General features: G+C 33.5%; 1 protein-coding gene across 10 annotated transcripts in view; it reads left to right on the top strand.

Annotated features, from left to right (window-relative positions):
- Nucleotides 1–19,952, top strand: part of NOVA1 (NOVA alternative splicing regulator 1) — a 149,266-nt gene that overhangs the window by 82,577 nt on the left and 46,737 nt on the right. The gene's annotated exons all lie outside the window — the stretch shown is intronic.

Here is a 19,952-nt window from a genome sequence, read left to right as displayed (position 1 = left end):
TATAATATAATATGGTTAGGTATATAATGTTAACCTGATCCTGATTCTATGAATTTTTAAATTTAAAGCTATTTTGCTTAGAATTTTACAAATAAGTGATTGGCATTACTACTAATTTAGATCCTTTTAAACACTTTAGTTCTTTATTTAATATTATATTAATAAATTATTAGAATATTTTGACGAAAAGCAATGCAATAATATCATATTGTGCCATTTTAATACTGGCATTAACTCTTCCAAAAAAATTTGCTACTGGCAAATGCTATCTATTATGTCTATAGTAAGTATAACTTAAGTATAATTTATTTAATAACACTTTATGAATCTAATAGTTTTGGATTTGAATTTACCAAATATAAGAACTGGTAAATTTATAGTTTCTTTTAATCGTAGTTTCCTTTCCAGTACTGTAATTAATGTTTGAGAATACTTTTCATTTGTTTCAATACTAGTATATATCAGTATTTTTACTTCTTGTTAATTTCAGATTTCTTATTAACAAGTAAAGTTTATGGAAGGGAAATGAAAATTTTAAAATATCTTAAACAACATTATAGTTTTCTTCCATTGTGGTGGTTTATTTTACAAGCAACATTTTGTGTTCATTCATTGTTCAGAAGCACTTGGCATTTTCTTCTGGATTTATTGCCATTTACACTTGCTCATTCCATGACAACAGCTTTTCTCATTCATGCTCCCAGATGATTTTAAAAATCAGATTATTTATCTTAATATTTTAGTAATTTTTTTGAAGTTTTGCCAAATAGTTAAGCATATTCCTGCTTGGTTTCCAAGAATTTAATGCCAATTGTAGCACTTACGACCTTTTTATATTATCTTATTTCTAGAAAATTACTCACTTTAAGTTCTCTAACAAATTCCTTAAATAAAATCTTTAGATTGAATATCTTTCATTAGACTTCACCAGGAGAAATATGAATCTGTTATGTTTTAAAACATGAAAGTAAAATGTCCTTCTTAATTAAATGCTAAATTGCTCTTGTAAGAACATGTAGGATCAGTTAGTTGCTAAAATACAGAAGGCAAAGTGCAACAAAACATTATATAATCTTCCCAGAGTCTTTTTTGGTCTTACATATGGAAAGTTTAGACCAATCTGTTATATTTAGGCTTTGTATATACTTTTCTGGAAAGGGAAAGCTGTAGACATTACTGATCAGCAGACATTAAACACAGACATTTTATAAGTATTTTTTATGCACTTGAAAATTAGTTCTAGGTAAAATCAGCTTGGAAGGAGAAAATATAAATCATTTAGTATTTAAAATTTTAGGGGCATCTGGGGGGCTCAGTTGGTTAAGCAGCCAACTTTGTCTCAGGTCATGATCTTTGCGGTTTGTAAGTTCGAGCCTCGCGTTGGGCTCTGTGCTGACAGCTCAGAGCCCGGAGCCTGTTTTGGATTCTGTGTCTCCCTCTCTTTCTCCCCCTCCCCTGTTTGTGCTCTCTCTCTCTCTCTCTCTCTCTCTCTCTCTCTCTCTCTCTCTCTCTCTCTCAAAAACAAATAGACATTGGAAAAAATAGTTAAAATTTGAAGTCTTCTTATAGTATGTAAATTGGAAGTAGTGTGTCTGATGCTTCTTCAAATAAAATCTGATAAGAACTATACACGTGTATATTTTTGCTTTGTAAATCATAACATATCTAGAGAGAATAAAATCACTATTTTAAGAACTTTGCTATTGGATAAATGCATTTATCATTATGTCATATTAATTGTTTTAAAACATAAAAGTTAAATGCCCTTTAATTTTGTGTTCATACTATAACACCTTATAATGCATAAGGCCTTATTATGGACATTTAATTAAGCAATATGATGAAATTTGACTGTAATACCATTTTATGTAATTAATATCACATAATTTAAAACACTGATTATTTAATAATTTCTTAATACATGCTATTTATTTTCACTTTAAAAGAAGTGACATTTAAAAATATGTCATTATCTATGTAATTTATTCCCTGTATAAACATTCATAACACTTATGTATCAATGTATACTAATTGCCTATATTTTGGTTGTCTGATAGTAGTTATGGTGAGTAAGATATCTTGACAAGCAAAATATTCATTTCCTCATGCGAATTTTTTTGACTACTAGGCACAAATCAGTCATTTGCAATAGGGGTAATAAAGTGTTGCACACAAAATATTAGCTTTAGCTTTATTTAAATTTAAGGAAATATTGCAGAGTGAGTAATCTTAGAACTTGTACTAATGGCTATGCATTATTTCATAAATTTTGTGCAAAACATCATTTTTAAATCTTTTTTTAATTTTAGTTTTTAATTTATTTAAAATTTTAGTCATGTTTTACTTTGTTGCTTTACATTTTTCTTACTGTTTCTGATATCCTATTTAAAAGTGTCAGATATCTTTTCACAGTATTCTAAAACAAATGTTCTTAACCTGGTCTGTAAAAAATTGCATGTTTATTTTCATTAACCTCTATCTGAAATTTACGATTTCTGTCAATTATAAATATAGGCCACAAGCCACAGTATTATTAGTGGTATCTGTGATATCAGTACCAATAGAAATACAGATATTTTAATATCCTATTACAGTTGTTGATGATAACTAGAAATGAGTGTAATCCTATCTCAGTAAAACTGTATTCAAAACAACAACAAAACCAAAAACAGACAGTGAGCTGTATTTGGCCTATAGGCTGTAGTCTGCTGATCTCTGCTTTAGACGCTTTTTCCTCAGAATCACTTTCTCCCTCAGTGTCCCAATTTTTACTTTTTGCTCCTTTATAGTTAGAAGTACTTCTGTGAAAAAGTGTGAAAACCATTCCTAAATAATTCAAATCATAGAACTGAATCTGCTTATTAGCTCATGGACTTGACCTTAAAAGAATTCTTAACTAAGTATTTTATGTAATTTTGGAATAAGTAACTTCCCAGGAATATGAAGTAAAGTATATATTCACATTTAAACTTCAGTGTATTCTTTTTTAAAGGGTATTTATGTTACACAGCCAAGACTATAGCCTGTGGAACAGTAATTGAAACAGAATGAGAGCCCCCATGAAAAGGTGTTCTACAGTCTAGCAAGTTTGAAAAGTGCTAGTACTATATTTCTCCTAAGAATTCATGATGTGCATCCTTGAGTTAAATGTACAGAGAGCCAATAAATGATTTTGTTTAATGATGTTTGCACCTGTCCCATATTTACTACATTGCTAGACTATGAAGGCCTCTGTCAGTCAAATCTCAGTCTTTATCTTCGTCCTTCCCTTCCTTTCCTCTCCAACACACACTTTAAAAACCTATCAGTAGAATTTGGGAAGCTCCTCTTTAAATTAATACCCTATCTATAAACTCAGTATGATTGAATCAAAATATAAGATGTACTTGAAGATGTAATCAGAATAGATGTATTATGTTTTAGTTATTGATTGATTTTTATGTGGCCAAGAAAGTATACAAATATATGTGAGGTTTTTTTCCTAAGTATATTTTCTACTACATCATGAAATAATGTAAAATACTTCATTTTTTTAATATTAAGGATATGAGTTTACCATACTTTCAGTACATCTGGAAACCTTAGCTGTACATGTTGCACAGAATTATAGGTATTAGAGACCATTCTTTTAGATAAAAATAAATCCCAGTGAGAAATTTCCTTTACTCTTTGATTTAATAGTACTTATTGAACATTTGAAATGTGCCAGATACCATGCTGGATGCTAGTTTCTTGAAACCTTTTCCTTAAGGAGGACATTATCAAGTTAATTAAAAGTAAATTTCCAACATAGTATGATGTTTTCTTTTAGATTTTCTATTTCTTTATATAATAGGTTTATTGAATCACTGAACCAATGGTAATCAGTCTGGTTTGTCCTTTTTATAATTACACATCAATAAGAAATGCTATTTGAAATTACATTTATTTAAAAAAATACTACACTTATATTGGTGAGCATTGAGTAATATATGGATTGTTGAATCATTATGTTGTTTATCTGAAAGTAATATAACATTGTATGTTAATTATACTTCAATATCAAGTAGCGAGAAGAACAATTAAAAATGTAATTTTGTCAGAATGGTTTACAATCTCATTAATGACAATGTAAAATAAGTCTATAGCTGACAAGTAGTCTTTTGAGTGAGCAGCAAGAAACAAAAGACTTTTAGTGAAATGTATTTCAAACCTTTATGTCCACAAGTTCATATTGCCATTAGTTTGTGTTCAGATAGATAAAGCAGAAGACTTTTCTTCATGCTGACTCTTGTTTTAGGTGTTTTCACTTTATACTTAATTCATTTTTTTTTCTTTTAAATACTACTCACACTCTCCTCCAATATTCATTTTCTTTCTGCCAAGTATATGAAAGCTTTTTAAAAGAAAATAGGTGTCTTTGACCTCTGTAATTTTAACCTCCTTTTATTATTATATCACTTTACTCTTTTTTATTCACATACATATATAATTTTATATTATTAGCTGAGATCCTTCAGAAATTTCCTTGTATCCAGGAAATAAACATTCACAATGATGTGAAAAGGTGTGTGGTTAGAAAGGTTCTAATTGTTGGTTTGATCTAAGAATGTAATAATCCTATATCCTACTTGTGTTTGATGAGTACCAAGATTCAACAACAGAAATTTTTATAACATATACACCATTTGTAAATACTTAGGAAAGGTGTATAATATGCCCTAAAGACCATTTCACTTATGTTCAGTAAAAAAAGCAAAATATTATTTTTAGAAGGAAGAATGCTACATTCATCTATGTGAGAGAAACCAAGAAACAACTTTATTTCTTGCCAGTCAGTACCCTGTTAGTTATTAATTAACTTATTATTACATTAATATGAACAAATCACTATTTGGTCTTGTTTCAGATAGAATGTTATTCATTTCACTAACTTCATTTCTTCCATCAAAGGAATGGATTTTCATCACATGTTTTGTGTGGTATTGCTAAGATAGTACATTTATGGTGGTAGACATTTGTGTGTTGGTTTTGTTTGTGGGTCTTCTGGTGTAGAGGTTAGTATGATGCACATGTGGCTGTAGTATAATGGAAAAACATCAGGAAACATTCTTGCTGAATGTGTTGCATGATTATTTAGAAAATTAGTTTGACCTAAAAAAAAAAAAAAAAAAAGAATATTAGTTTGTCCTGACAAAGCAAAGAACATAGTATGATTTTAATATGATATGAACCAAAGCTATTTAAAAATGTATGTTTCCAAAAGATAGAATTCATGAAAGAGTAATGAAGTATGATGGTTAATGGAAGATTTTATAGCAACTGTTATTTTATTATTACTTTCAATATTTATTTTGGGTCACATCCTTAAGAAATGCGCTTTAAAAATTTGAATCAAGCTAGGATGACTTTCTTTACCTACAGTACTATAAAGAGTAGCAGCCTAACATGAACAAAAGGGGGCACAGCAAGAAGTACTTCAGTTATCAATTCAGATCCCTTAGCCACTGTGACAAAATTTGCAGAAATCATCAGACAGGGGCCCCTGAGTGGCTCAGTCAAACATTGACTCTTGATTTCGGCTCAGGTCATGATCTCATGGTTCCTGGGTTCAAGCCCTGAGTTGGCCTCTGCGCTGACAGTATAGAGCCTACTTGGGATTCTTTCTCTCCTTCTCTCTCTCTGCCCCTTCCCCATTCACTCTCTCTCCCATTCTCTTTCTCCCAAAATAAATAAATAAACTTAAAAAAAAATAAATCCTCACACATGCCTTTTAGAGCCTCGTTTTGACATTAATCTATTTTTTTCAAGTTGATAAGTATATTCCACTGAGGTTTTCTTTCTCATTCATCCCAGTTAAGTAGGTGTGCCCTTTATCTGAGTGTTAAATGTGTGCTAAGCCCTTGTTTATTATAATATTAAGACAGACATAACTTATTATAAATCAATACTTAAGGGATTTTACGTATTTAATGCTTTTCACTTTAGCACAAGGCAACCAGGATTCAGTTAAAACATCGTGAACTACTAGTTCGGATGTTCACCACAACACTAAGTTGGAACTCTAAGGCATCTCAAATCACTGATATATACAAATAACCTCTTGCAACATGTCAAGTAATCTTTTTATATGAATAATCTAGCCTGTTTGGATTAGTACAAAAATGAAATTCAGGAAATTTCAGATAACTATCAACTGATTAAATTATTTTGGATTTTTATTTTATTTGGTATTTCTCTAATACCAAATATGATATGTTGACAGTCCCTAAAGGACAGTCATTTATCTTTCTGTCTGCAGAGACCATTCAGGTTCGAGGTCAGCAACAGGTCAAGATTTTCTTTATCAGTGAGGACTAGAGGACTCATGAGAGATGAAGAGGACTATGATTTAAATCCAGCAATGTAGCGAGCCTTACTTGGTTAAGCATGAAAAGTTTTTGGATTTCTTGAAGGAAATTTCTTCCCCAAGTCTGTCTTACTGATGTTGAATTTACTTCCCTGTATGAACTCCAGATCCAAATTTTTCTTCTAAGACCTAGTGAAGTAGTTTTATGCTCTGAAAGATTACCTAGCCTAATTCAAACATGCCATAAATCCTAACCTGGAAACATGTTTAGCTAAAGAAGGAGTAGAGTTTATTCAGGTATTACTAATATAGCACTGGCCTGAGAATGAGATTTCTAAGAGTGTTGTTTTTCTCGAATATGTAGTGATGTGTAGATTTACATATGAACTTGCCTGTTAGCCTCTCTGGATAGGGTTCACTATAGACGTTCCTTCAGTATGCCTGTAGTCCTCTGTTTTACTTGAGTATGTCTAGTCAAGCACTCTCTGCCTCTCAAGCCAGAGTATCTGTAGTCACTGCTGCCACCTGGGATCACAAGCCCATTTCTCTATTTAGCACAAGGAGAGGAAGGGAAGATGCAAGGGATTAATTCTACCCTTTCCCTTCCTACACATGTTTCAAAGAACTACGCTAGCTCTTGCTCTAGCGACCCTCCCTTCTGTTTGCTACCTAAGAGATTGAATAGCTTCTGTTTGCTGTGGGTTTGCGGCTGTGCTTTACTTTTTCTATTCCATTCATTGTCATTTGTTCATTTAACAGTTATTTGTTGGACACTGTGTATAGGGCGCACTTCAGAGCACTGGAGATAGAGCAGGAAAAAGTCATACAAGATCATTGTCCTTAAGGACAAGAAAGAATTGAACAAATGATGAATAGCATAAGTAATATTTAACAAAAGTGTAATGTAGTACTAGAGTAAAAGAGGGTGCATGTGATAAAAGGGAGCCTACTTTAGTAAGAATGGCCATCGTCCTTACTCAGGAATTCTTCAGAAAACCTGGTCCAGGAAGATAGCCATCTGTGATTTTGAAACAAGGGAGGACAGGATGTTGAAGTGTCTCTCCTTAAACTACATTTACCCTTGTTTAATATGTAAAACATCACTGGAAAAATTTGGAAATATGTTACTTGTTAACTTGGGTTTCCATATGTGTATATAAATAATGTGTATAAAAAATGTAAGCAGTCCCACTACCACTAAAATAGATGCCTATTTAATGGAAACGAAACCTTTGAATATTTTTGTAATGTCCACATGTAAGCTGCATTGTATAGTTAAAGGCTTTGTTGTGGACCATGAGGTAGCTAGTTGACATTCACCTGACATTAGAAAATTCAACTGACATTCTACAAGTGAGTTATGCATAGTATGTAAGTAATGAGTTGTTGATAGTAATGAGTAACTTACACATTTATCTAGATTTTAAATGGCTAGTCTGCCTTCAAGAAAGTTCTGGTACACAATATTTCATGTTATGTAATCCCTTAATTTCGATATAAAGATTACTCTCATTAAGCCTTGAAACAATTGTTTAAAACATGTTATTAAATAAGTGCCAAACATGCCCAGGGCACTCCATGTTTTGGTTGTCCCTGCTATTCTGTTGTCTGATTTTTTTTCCATTTAATTAATCGTGAACCTCTTTCCATGCCAGTAAATAAAGGTCTTCATTATAAATTTAATTATAATTTATCATGAGTAATCTAATTTACTTAACCAAACTCCTGTTGTTAAAATTATTCTATCATGAACAGCTCTGCATTTGCATCTGTGTACTTTTCCAATTGTTTCATGTGAATTTAAAAAATTTTTAAAGACATTGCTGGGTCATAATACTCTTGATACTTGTTGCTAAATTCCCTTCCACAAACCATAAGAGACTCTTAAATACAGAGAACAAACTGAGGGTGGTTTGGGGGGGTGGGGGAGAGGGGAAAATAGGTGATGGGCATTGAAAAGGGCACTTGTTGGGGTGAGCACTAGGTGTTGTGCGTAAGCGATGAACCACAGGAATCTACCCCAAAAACCAAGAGCACACTTTACATACTGTATGTTAGCCTATATGACAATAAATTATATTTAAAAAATAAATTGCCCTCCGAAAGAGTGTGCCAACCTGTAATTCCAATAGGATTATTTATACTAGAGTACCCATTTCTACATATCCATAGCAAGCCTTTACAATTATTTGCCAATTAGAGCTATATAGTAGAATGTGATTATTTGATTTGCTGTTTTGAATACAGTGAACGGAATATCTTTTCATTTGATTAGCAAATCAGTCTTTCCTCACTCATTCCTTTGGCTTCCCTTTCAGCATAATCTTAATGTCAGGATATGTTTACGTGTGTGTGTGTGTGTGTGTGTGTGTGTGTGTGTGTGTGTGTGTTATAATACAGTGAATGAAATGGCCATTCATATACTTTGTTCATTTTTTTTTTGGTGATGTTTATCTTTTTTTGAAGGATTTTCAAAGCACTTCATATATTAGGGAATAAGTAGTAGATATCAATCTAGCATTTATCACATGTTGCAGATGCCCCGTTAAATCTTAGCTTTCTAACTTTGATATCTACAGATGTAATAAATTATATGTTAAACTGTTTTGGAGAGCCTGTATGGAAACAGACTTTTATACATTGTTGATGGAAGACTAAGGGAAACTAAGCACACATGGCAAGAAATATGATTTATAAATCCGTGATTGCTCTTCAGTTAAGGGGAAAATTAGGAAGAACATTGTTTAACATCACTTTATTTATATAGAGCTAAATGATGTATCTTTAATTCTAGAATGATAGCACAAAACCTGACGACAGTATTTTCATTGTATGTATCATATTTCAAGTAAGGTGAAATGATGGGATTTTAGAGTTTGTTAGAAGTGTTATAGTTGTCAGAACCATTTAATTTATAAAATGTAATTGTTTATATTTGAACTTTGCTGCATAGGAAAATTTTAAATGAGCTAACACATTCTTAACTCTCCAGTTTCTGCAGTGTAGTTAACTGTACATGCTATTTTTTTTTTTAATTTCTAGAAACATTACCTTCAAGGCCAATTATGTGCATAACTTGTAATAAAGTTTACATTTTTGGGTAAATGATATTCTAAATTACTGTCATTTGAAAATATGGTCTTAGCAAGTAAAAAAAAAATCTATATAATGCTGACTGTTGTGCACTGAAATACAATGACGATGATATAAAATGAATTTGATTTTATTTATTTATTTATTTATTTATTTATTTATTATTTATTTATTTTGCTTTACTATGACTTCTTTAATAGCGGGGATGATTACTTGCAAATGAACAGCTGCATCTTTAGTGCCACAGGCTTAAGTTAAGGCCCCAAGGCCCCATAGGTTTTACATTCTGTGACATGTTAGCAACAAACCTGGGAATATAGAAGGCTCTTGTTCTAAGATGGAACACAGTTAATATAATATCCATAATTAGCAAAGCAAATAAAATTCAGTCAAATAGCAGGCTCTATGAAAGAAATATGAAATGATAAAAGAGAAGAAAAAGGAGGGAGGAACTGGTTGGTTTCTGTTAAAGTTGAATAACAGTAAACACAAACCATTTTCATCATATTAGCAGTATTGAAGAAATTGATGTAGTTGATACTATTTCTCTGAGCTGTTAATATTATAATTATCTTAAATTTCTCATTTTGTTTTCATCTAAAATATTTTCACAAATCTCTTGTAATACTTAATGATATAAACTTCCAGGCCATGTGAGTTTGTCCCTTATTTTTACTTTTATAAATGAGACACATGGGAAAAGAATGACTGAATACTTTGAATTCATAATAAATAAGCACTTCAAGTTAAGATTTGATTACTTTAATAGCTGAAAAGTTTTATAACAGCCTATGGAATGTTTTGTTCTGCTCTTTAAACTTTAAAATCTGCTATATCAAATATAGTTTCAATTTTGCTGGAAGCTTACTGAAACTGAGAATGAAGAACTCTCAATACTAAAAAGGATAGTACCACGATTCTTTACCGTTAATGCCAGTGTCTTTTTCTTAATAATATAATAACTTAAAAATGAACTTTCTGGCTGTGTTAATAGGAAGCCAGAGTAATCTGGCCACTCTTTCCTTTTACTTAAAATTACTTATAGTCAGAATTCAAAAGAAATGTATTGATCGCTTCAGTTAAGCATACTTCAATAAAGTTTTCATTAAAACAATCATAACAGGGGGGCCCAGGCGGCTGTCAGTTAGGCCTCTGACTTCGGCTGAGATCATGATCTCACAGTTCATGGGTTCAGGCCCCACAGAGCCCCTTCTGTCAACACAGAGCCCTATTGTGTTGACAGCTTGGAGCCTGGAGCCTGCTTTGGATTCTGTGTCTCCCTCTCTCTCCGCCCCTCCCCTGCTCACGCTCCGTCTTTCTCTCTCAAAAATAAACATTAAAAAAAGTTTAAAAAAACCAATCATAACAGTTGGCATACATCAGCCCTTAATATTGTGTTGTATACATACATGTATTTGCATATAGGATTTGTATACCTGTTCATATGCAATTAAACCAACATCTAGCCCCTCTTTCCTAGAATTGTACAACTAGATGTCATTTTATGGCCTCTTTATTTTCTCTGGCCCTAGATATACTAGCAAAGTAAGAATATTATCTTAGCAATATCTAGATGATGATAATGGAGATTATTTCCATTAAGATGATATTATATCTTCCTTTTTTAACATCTTGGCCTTAGGTTTTACAAATAATAGTGGATTGTCACTTTTTTTTAAGTTACAAGGTGAGCACTTCAAATATGAATTGATTTGTGACATTTTAGTTTTGGACAGCATGTTCTGTAAAATATTGCTTGCTTGGGCAGGATGTTAACAGTCATACACATAAACAGTTGTCATGGATAAATAAATTTATTTATAAAAAGTTAAATGGGTTTGGGGTGCCTGGGTGGCTCAGTCGGTTAAGCCTCCAACTTTGGCTCAGGTCATGATCTAATGACTCGTGGGTTCAAACACTGTGTTGGGCTCAGTGCTGAAAGCTCAGAGCCTGGAGCTTGCTTCAGATTCTGTGTCTCCCTCTCTCTGCCCCTCCTCGGTTCGTTCTCTCTCTCTCTCCCTCTAAAATAAATACTAAAAAAATTTTAATGGGTATTTAATTGTAGGGCTTAATATTTTTAATAGGCTAGTATATATTATGAATCATTCAGAGAAGAGATTATTATATGCAGTTTTTCCCCTCAAAAGTATTGGACCAGAAATTCCTTTTCTTTCATGGAGCATATTGTAGGGCAAGTGTTATGTAAAATTTAGTTAGAGAAGTGCTAGACTAGCATTTGGGGGTTTTAATGCTTTACAAAATCTTGTATCTTTTCCTTCAACTTATCTTTAAAAAAGGTGATTGTATAACACAATTATGTTGTTTTTTTTTCTTTTAAAAAATACTTCTCCCAATCCTGAACTTTCTTGAGGTGGCAACTTCAAAACTTTTTACCAATATAGTCATATTATTCAACTCATAATAATATCTGTTTTTCTTATAAATACATGATTCAGGTTCTTTCTTTCTTTCCATCTTCATCTCTTTTCATATTCCACTTGAGCTTTTCTCCCAACTCTGTAGAGCTACTAACATGGACATCATAGTTCTGAGAAACCTTTTGTTCTCAAACTTCCTTACCTTAAAACATGTAGTTCTTTCTTCCTGGAATAGTCCTTTCTTACTTTGCATCTGCTTATGAACTCTTCCTTCATATGATTTAGAATTCAGATTAACTGAGACCCACTCAGTAAAGCTTTACTGAGCTAATACCTACCATCTATTTATATCTCCGTTGAGTCACTTCTTGAATCATGAATATTTATTAAGTATTTGACACACATAGGTTTATGCCAGGATGCTGTGGGTATAAAGATGAACAATACAAATGTATTAACAACTCACATTCTTGTGAGTGGGACAGACTAGTAAAACAGCAACTGTAATCGGATCATTGCTATTATGGGGAAGTACAGAGTGCTGTGGATGCACACACATAAAAGCATTTAACCTAGACTATGGAAACACAGTAACACTTTGGGAAACATAATTGCCCAGAGATTTAAGAGAGAAACGGGGACTTACTGAGGTAAAAGGATGACTACAAGCAGAACATCTAAGGAAAGAGTTAAAAACAGAGATGGACTTAATTGAAACAGTCAAGCAGACATTGATAATTATGTGGTATAACTGTTACATAGTATTACCATAGTACTATAGAATTGCCAAATACTGTGACTTTGAGAATTCTAGGTCTGAACTTTGAGATCATGTTGGAATTGACTGTGATGTTCTTCTATGTTTGTAACACTTTATAAGCCACACATACCAATTTTTTCTGCATAACACGCACATATGACTATACAATAGAAAGGAAGCCCTAACTGGATTTTCATAAAAGAACAAATTTTCAACAAGCTTGGAATAGATTTGTTGTATACACTTCTTCTGCTAACATGGTGTCTAAGGAACACAGGAGTGCATAAAGTCATGTATATTTTCTCCAGACTAAGAGCAGTCACAGTCCTTGTAAATTTTTTTTTTTTTTTTACAGGCTATACACTACTGTTACCCACAAAGTTTCTATATGACTTTATTATATTCCTTTTTTGAGTTACAGGTAAAAAATAGTATCTATAGCTTAAAAGTTGCCTATCAGTAGGGACTTTCACTACTGCATTATTAGAAATTGGACACAGAAGAAAAACCAACTGGTTAAATCTTACACATTCACATTGTTTTATGTATCGTTCTAGATTGTTGGTCTCTAATTTTAAATATGCTCGAGCAATTTATAAGATGACTGGATAAATTTTCAAAATGTTTATTCCTTTTAAATCAGTTCACAGAAAATTTCTTGAAATATCCCCAGGATTAATCCATCAGGGTTCTTTTATAGGTCTTATTCAGAAATAAGACTCTTTATAATATAAAGTCTTCAGACAGTTTTACTCCTAATATCAAATTTGTGTTATGTTCATTTGTGTTTCTGTGATATTTCAGCTTGGTAATACACTGTATCTGGTCCTGTTGATAGTTCATCTGTTTAATACTTATCTCTGTATATATTTTCTCTCTTCTTTTGATATTTATATCTTATATCTTCTTTTTTTTTAATTTTTTTTTAACGTTTATTTATTTTTGAGACAGAGACAGAGCATGAACGGGGGAGGGGCAGAGAGAGAGGGAGACACAGAATCGGAAGCAGGCTCCAGGCTCTGAGCCATCAGCCCAGAGCCCGACACGGGGCTCAAACTCACGGACCGTGAGATCGTGACCTGAGTTGAAGTAGACGCCTAACTGACTGAGCCACCCAGGCGCCCCTCTTATATCTTCTTTTGAAGATATCTTGTATTCTCTGTTGATATTTATAATATAATATAATATAATATAATATAATATAATATAATATAATATAATATAATATAATGTAATATAATGTAATATAATGTAATATAATATAATCTTACTGTAGGGGTGTCTGGGTGGCTCAGTTGGTTAAGTGTCTGACTTCTGCTCAGGGCATGATCTCATGGTTCATGAGTTTGAGCCCCGCGTTGGGCTCTGTGCTTACAGCTCAGAGCCTGGAACCTGCTTCAGATTTTTTTTCTTTCTCTCTCTTTCTCTCTCACTCTCTCTCTCTCTCTCAACAATAAATAAATAAACATGTTAAAATTTTTGCTGTAATGTGATTATCCAAGGCCATAATTTTAATTCATTAAATGAATAATTATTAATAGTCTGCTAAGTTTTGGGTTGGGGATATAGCTGAGAACAAAACAGTCAGGGTTTCTGCCCTCTTCATCCTTTTGTTCTAATCAGAAGAGACAGACAGTGAAGTAAATTATAAGGAACAAGAATTTCAGAAAGTGGTAAGAATAATGGAGAAAGTAAAGAAGCCTAAAGTGATAGGGACTGAGAGTAGGCTATTTTATGCTTGTTAACAGTGAGATCTCTCTGATGAGCTATCACAGAATCATGGTCTTAAGGTGAGAAAGGGGCCTCTATAGGAAAAGACAGAGGAAAAGTGTACCTAGGGTAAAAGTCAGTAGGAAAAAAAGACCTAAGTGAGAACAAGCCTTGGCATGTTCCAGTGACTAAAAAAGACCCAACTCCCTGGAGTGAAGAAAAAGAGAGGGAGAGTAATATGAGATGAGGAATGAGAGGCCAAATCATGATGGGTTTTGAAAGCCAGAGTGAAAGATTTGGATTTAACTCTGAGAGTACACTTAGTTTAAACTGGTAAACTACACATCATTTGCGTATCCAATAAATTACTTTCAGCAAGGAGTGGATTGATAGAGGTGCGAGAAGTGAAGCAGCCTGTCCTGTTTAGAGATGATGGCTTGGACTCCGGAAGTGTCAGTACAGAGAGAGTAAAGTCATAATATATATTTATGATATTTACAACCATGGAACTAAGTTAGTTAACGTAGGCAGAATATAGCAACCAGGAAGCCAAAATAAGAAAGTGTTTCCATAAGGCAGAAATGGTTAACTAAGGCTACTGTATGGAGAGGAAAGGTAAAATAACAATACTATACCGTTTACTATTTGTCTCCATTGCTATAATTTACCAACATCCCTATCATTCTGCTTGTTTACTGAAAACTTAAACATCTGATTTACGGTCTACCTCTGTACCTGGTACTCCTCCTGTTCAGCCTTTGTTTCCAAAACCGTTGAAAGAAACTGTAATGGCAAAGACAGCAAGGGAGTGACAAAGTGGAGCAAGGAAAATATCTAAATAGTTTGTGGCCCCAAGTAACCTGGGATTTGACAGAATAAAAACTGCCCCAGTTGAGAGTGCTCCGTGGGACATAAAGAACTAAAGGAACAGCCAAATATAATCAAGGGGTGAAACTAAAAGGAACATTCATAAAAGACGTTTTGGATATGGAACATATGTTGAAACTGAGGTAAGAGAGGACACCATGAAGAGGTTTAGAAGGACAGAGTAAGGTAGGGAATTGGGTCAGACTGGAGACATAGAGAAAACTATGAGCATGAGAATCGAAGTGATGACTAGAGAGATTTAGACTTCTGGTAACTTAGATATATAGGAACATGAGGAACAGAAATCTCTTATAGGAAGATGAGCAGTTAAAGTTTAGTCCAGCTTATTATTTGAAAGGTCTGATACCACTGACCTTTGTTTCCTGCTCCTTAAAATGATGTGGTGATCTTTCATGGGAGAGGAGCAAGAGTAGTGAGATACTGAGGTGTCGTAGCCACTGGACAGGGGAACAGTTGACTCAAATGAACTAACTGAAGGAAACACGAGGACTTATTTATAGGGGTAAGTTAATGAGTAAGGGCAGGAGGCCAGAAACTACATAGTGGATGGGAAACTAAAGATCTGAATCCCTTCGAAACGAAAGGAGGCCAGAGGAAAGAAAGCCAGTCTTCTGTCTTCACATGGATCAGAGACCTGTGGGTGACCAGGAGTCCAAAGATCTGTCTTCAAGTGGATTAGAAGTCAAGAGGGCTATCCAAAGGATCAGGAGGTTTAAGTCTACGGAGAGTTATGTATTCCTATGATAGTGCATGAATATATGCGACATGGAATCACTCTGTTACGGGCAGGTAACATCTAGCCTGAGATTTCTTCAGTTGACAGACCTTATTCATAACCTTTAAGTGATTCAGAATAACAGAGACAAAGATAGGAGACAGGCTTATATGAAACAGGAATTAGAATTATAGAAAATTATTCTTATGGAAATACAGTTTTACTATTTTCTGGGACACATGAAATTAAGAGTATAATGGGCAAGTCAGTTAATTTTAGTTCATGATACCACAGAAACTCATCTGAATAATACCTCCCTGTTTTGAGCTACAGTCAAACAGGTGTTAGATGTATTATCTATTTCGTATCTCACCGTTAGCCCTTATAACTCTAATATATTCCAGTGTTCTTTAGCTTATAATTTTTTAATACTCTATCATGAAAAAATGAATTGACACCTTATTCCATTGTTTGTTCACATCAAAGAATACAAAAAAAATTAGCAATTGAGTTGAAGAACTTTGAAAAACTTCTGAGCCTCACCTTCAGCCTCAAGGCCACATTTTTCTCCAAATATGTTGTGGCATGCTGCAGCTATTTACATAAGATATTTTGCTACTTACTCTCAGCATCATGGTCATAGTAAAACTACCATGCACACAGGGAGAGTACATATTAGCAGCATGTTTTAGTGGAAGATTTGTACTTCCTTTCTTGATAAAATATTGTCATTTTTTTCAGCATAATAATTTTATGGAATCCACTGATAATATCACAGTAATGAAACTCAGAAAGCTTTAGCCCTAAGATCAAGAACAAGACCTGGATACCTGCTTTCAACACTGTTATTCAATATTGTACTGGTAGTTCTAGCCAGATGATTGAACAAGGAAAGTTTTTAACAGGTATCCAAATTAAAAAGGAGGAAGTAAAACTATCTCTCTTCACAGATGACATGATCTCATGTATATAGAAAAACCTAAAGAATCTACAAAAAGCTACTAGAGCTAATAAACAAATTCAGCAAGTTGTAGGGTATAAAAATCAACACACAAAAATCAGTGTATTTTTATACACCAGTAATGAACAATCCCAAAAGGAAATTAAGAAAGCAACTTCATGTGCAACAGCATCTAAAGGAATAAAATACCTAGGAATGAATTTAAGGAGATGAAAGACCAAAGACCTAAATAAGTGGAAAAACATCCAATGTTCATTGGTAGGAAGACTTAATATTTTTAAGATGCCAATACTATTGATCTGAGTGTCTGTTCTTGTGCTAGTACTATAGTGTCTTGATGATTACAGCTTTGTAGTATTGCTTGAAGTCTGGGATTGTGATGTCTCCTGCTTTGGTTTTGTTTTTCAAGATTGCTTTGGCTATTCAGGGTCTTCTCTGGTTCCATACAAATTTTAGGATTATTTGTTCTAGCTCTGTGAAGAATGCTGGTGTTATTTTGATAGGGATTGCATTGAATATGTAGGTTGCTTTGGGTAGTATTGACATTTTAACAATGGAACAGAATAGACAACCTAGAAATGGACCCACAAACGTATGGCCAACTCATCTTTGACAAAGCAGGAAAGAATATCCAATGGAATAAAGACAGTCTCTTCAGCAAGTGGTGCTGGGAAAACTGGACAGCGACATGCAGAAGAATCAACCTGGAACACCATACACAAAAATAAACTCAAAATGGATGAAAGACCTCGACGTAAGACAGGAAGCCTTCAAAATCCTTGAGGTGAAAGTAGCCAAAAACCTCTTTGATCTTGGCCGCAGCAACTTCTTATCAACACGTCTCCAGAGGCAAGGGAAACAAAAGCCAAAATGAACTACTGAGACCTCATCAAAATAAAAAGCTTCTGCACAGCGAAGGAAACATTTATCAGCAAAACTAAAAGGCAACCGACAGAATGGGAGAAGATATTTGTAAATGATGTATCAGATAAAGGGTTAGTATCCAAAATCTATAAAGAACTTATCAAACTCAATACCCGAAAGCAAATAATCCAGTGAAGAAATGGGCAAAAGACATGAATAGATACTTCTCCAAAGAAGACATCCGGATGGCCAACCAGCACATGAAAAAATGCTTGACATCACTCATCATTAGGGAAATACAAATCAAAACCACAATGAGATACCACCTTACACCTTTCAGAATGGCTAACATTAGCAACTCAGGCAACAACAGATGTTGGCGAGGATGCGGAGAGAGAGGATCTCTTTTGCACTGCTGGTGGGAATGCAAACTGGTGCATCTACTCTAGACAACAGTATGGAGGTTCCTCAAAAAATTAAAAATTAAAAACTACCCTATGACCCAGCAATTGGACTACTAGGTATTTATCCAAGGCATACTGGTGTGCTGTTCTGAAGGGACATATGCACCCCAATGCACTATCAACAATAGCCAAAGCATGGAAAGAGCCCAAATGTCCATCGATAGATGAATGGATACAGAAGTGGTATATATACACAATGGAGTATTGCTTGGCAATCAAAAAGAATGAAATCTTGCCATTTGCAACTATGTGGATGGAACTAGAGGGTATTGTGCCAAGCGAAATTAGAGAAAGACAGATAATGATTTCACTCATATGAGGATTTCAAGAGACAAAACAGATGAACATAAGGAAAGGGAAGCAAAAATAATATAAAAACAGGGAGGGGAACAAAACACAAGAGACTCTTAAATATCGAGAACAAACAGAGGGTCACTAGAGGGGTTGTGGGAGGGGGGATGGGCTAAATGGGTAAGGAGCATTAAGGAATCTACTCCTGAAATCATTGTTGCACTATATGCTAACTAATATGGATGTAAATTAAAAACAATAAAATTTAAAAAAAATAGCTAACATAAAAAAATAAAAAAGGTATAAAAAAAGAAAAAGGTATAAAAAAAAGAAAAAAGGTATCAATAAAAAAAAAGATGCCAATACTACCCAGAGTAATCTACAAATTCAATTAAATCTCTATTAAAATTCTAACAGCCTTTTTTAAACAAATGGAAAACCTAGTCTTCAAATTCATATGGAATTTCAATAGGACTAGAATATATAAAACAATCTTGAAAAAGTGTGGGGATTCACTCTTCCCTATTTCAAACATTACTGCAAAGTTACAGTAATCAGAACATTGTGATGCTTACATAGGGATAGACATACAGAACAATGGCATGTAATTGACAGTCCCGAAGTAAACATATATATCTGGTGTTTGTAAATCATATAAATGATAAGGCTTTATTATCTAGAATATGTAAACTAAAAGTCTACAACAAAAAGACAAAAACGAAATTATGGGAAAAAGGGGTGAGTAGGCCTTTCTCCACAGAGAATATACAAATAGTCAATAAGCAATGAAAATATAATCAACATCATTAGTGATTAGAGAAATGCAAATCAATATTACAGTGATAGCTATTTATTTTTAAAAAATAAAACAGTTGTTAGTGAGGAAATGGGGAAACTGGAGTCCTCATACATTGATGCTGGGAATGTAAAATGGTTCAGCCCTGTGAAAAACAGGTTAGCTCCTCCTTAAAAAGCTAGAATAGAATTTCCATACTGCCCAGCAATTCCACTCCTAGATATATATCCAGAAGAGGTGAAAACGGATACCTATGTAGATACTTGTACATTAATGTTAATTGCAGCATTATTCACAATAGCCAAAAGGTGGAAACAACTCAGTGTCCATTGATAGAAGAATGAATGAACAAATGTAATATATAGACACAATGGAAAATTATTTAGCCATAGAAAGGGATGAAGTTCTGATATATACTACAACGTAACTGATAAAAGTACTATGCCAAGTGAAATAAGCCAGCTACAAAAGGGCAAATACTGTATGATTCTACTTACATGAAATATTTAGAATTGGAAAATTAATAAAAACATAAAGTAGATTAGAGGTTACTAAAGGGATGTGGGGAAGAAGAATTGGGGATTTATTTCTTAAGAGTTACACACTTTCTCTTTGAGATGATAAGAAAATTTGGAAATAGTGGTGATATTTGTACAAGCTTCTGACTATAATTAATGCCAATGAATTGTGCAATTAAAAGTGGT

This window comes from Panthera leo, chromosome B3 (genome assembly GCF_018350215.1).
Source record: "Panthera leo isolate Ple1 chromosome B3, P.leo_Ple1_pat1.1, whole genome shotgun sequence".
Taxonomy (NCBI): Eukaryota; Metazoa; Chordata; class Mammalia; order Carnivora; family Felidae; genus Panthera; species Panthera leo.
Note: the sequence above shows the minus strand (reverse complement) of the source record. Positions and strands in the feature narration are given on the sequence as shown.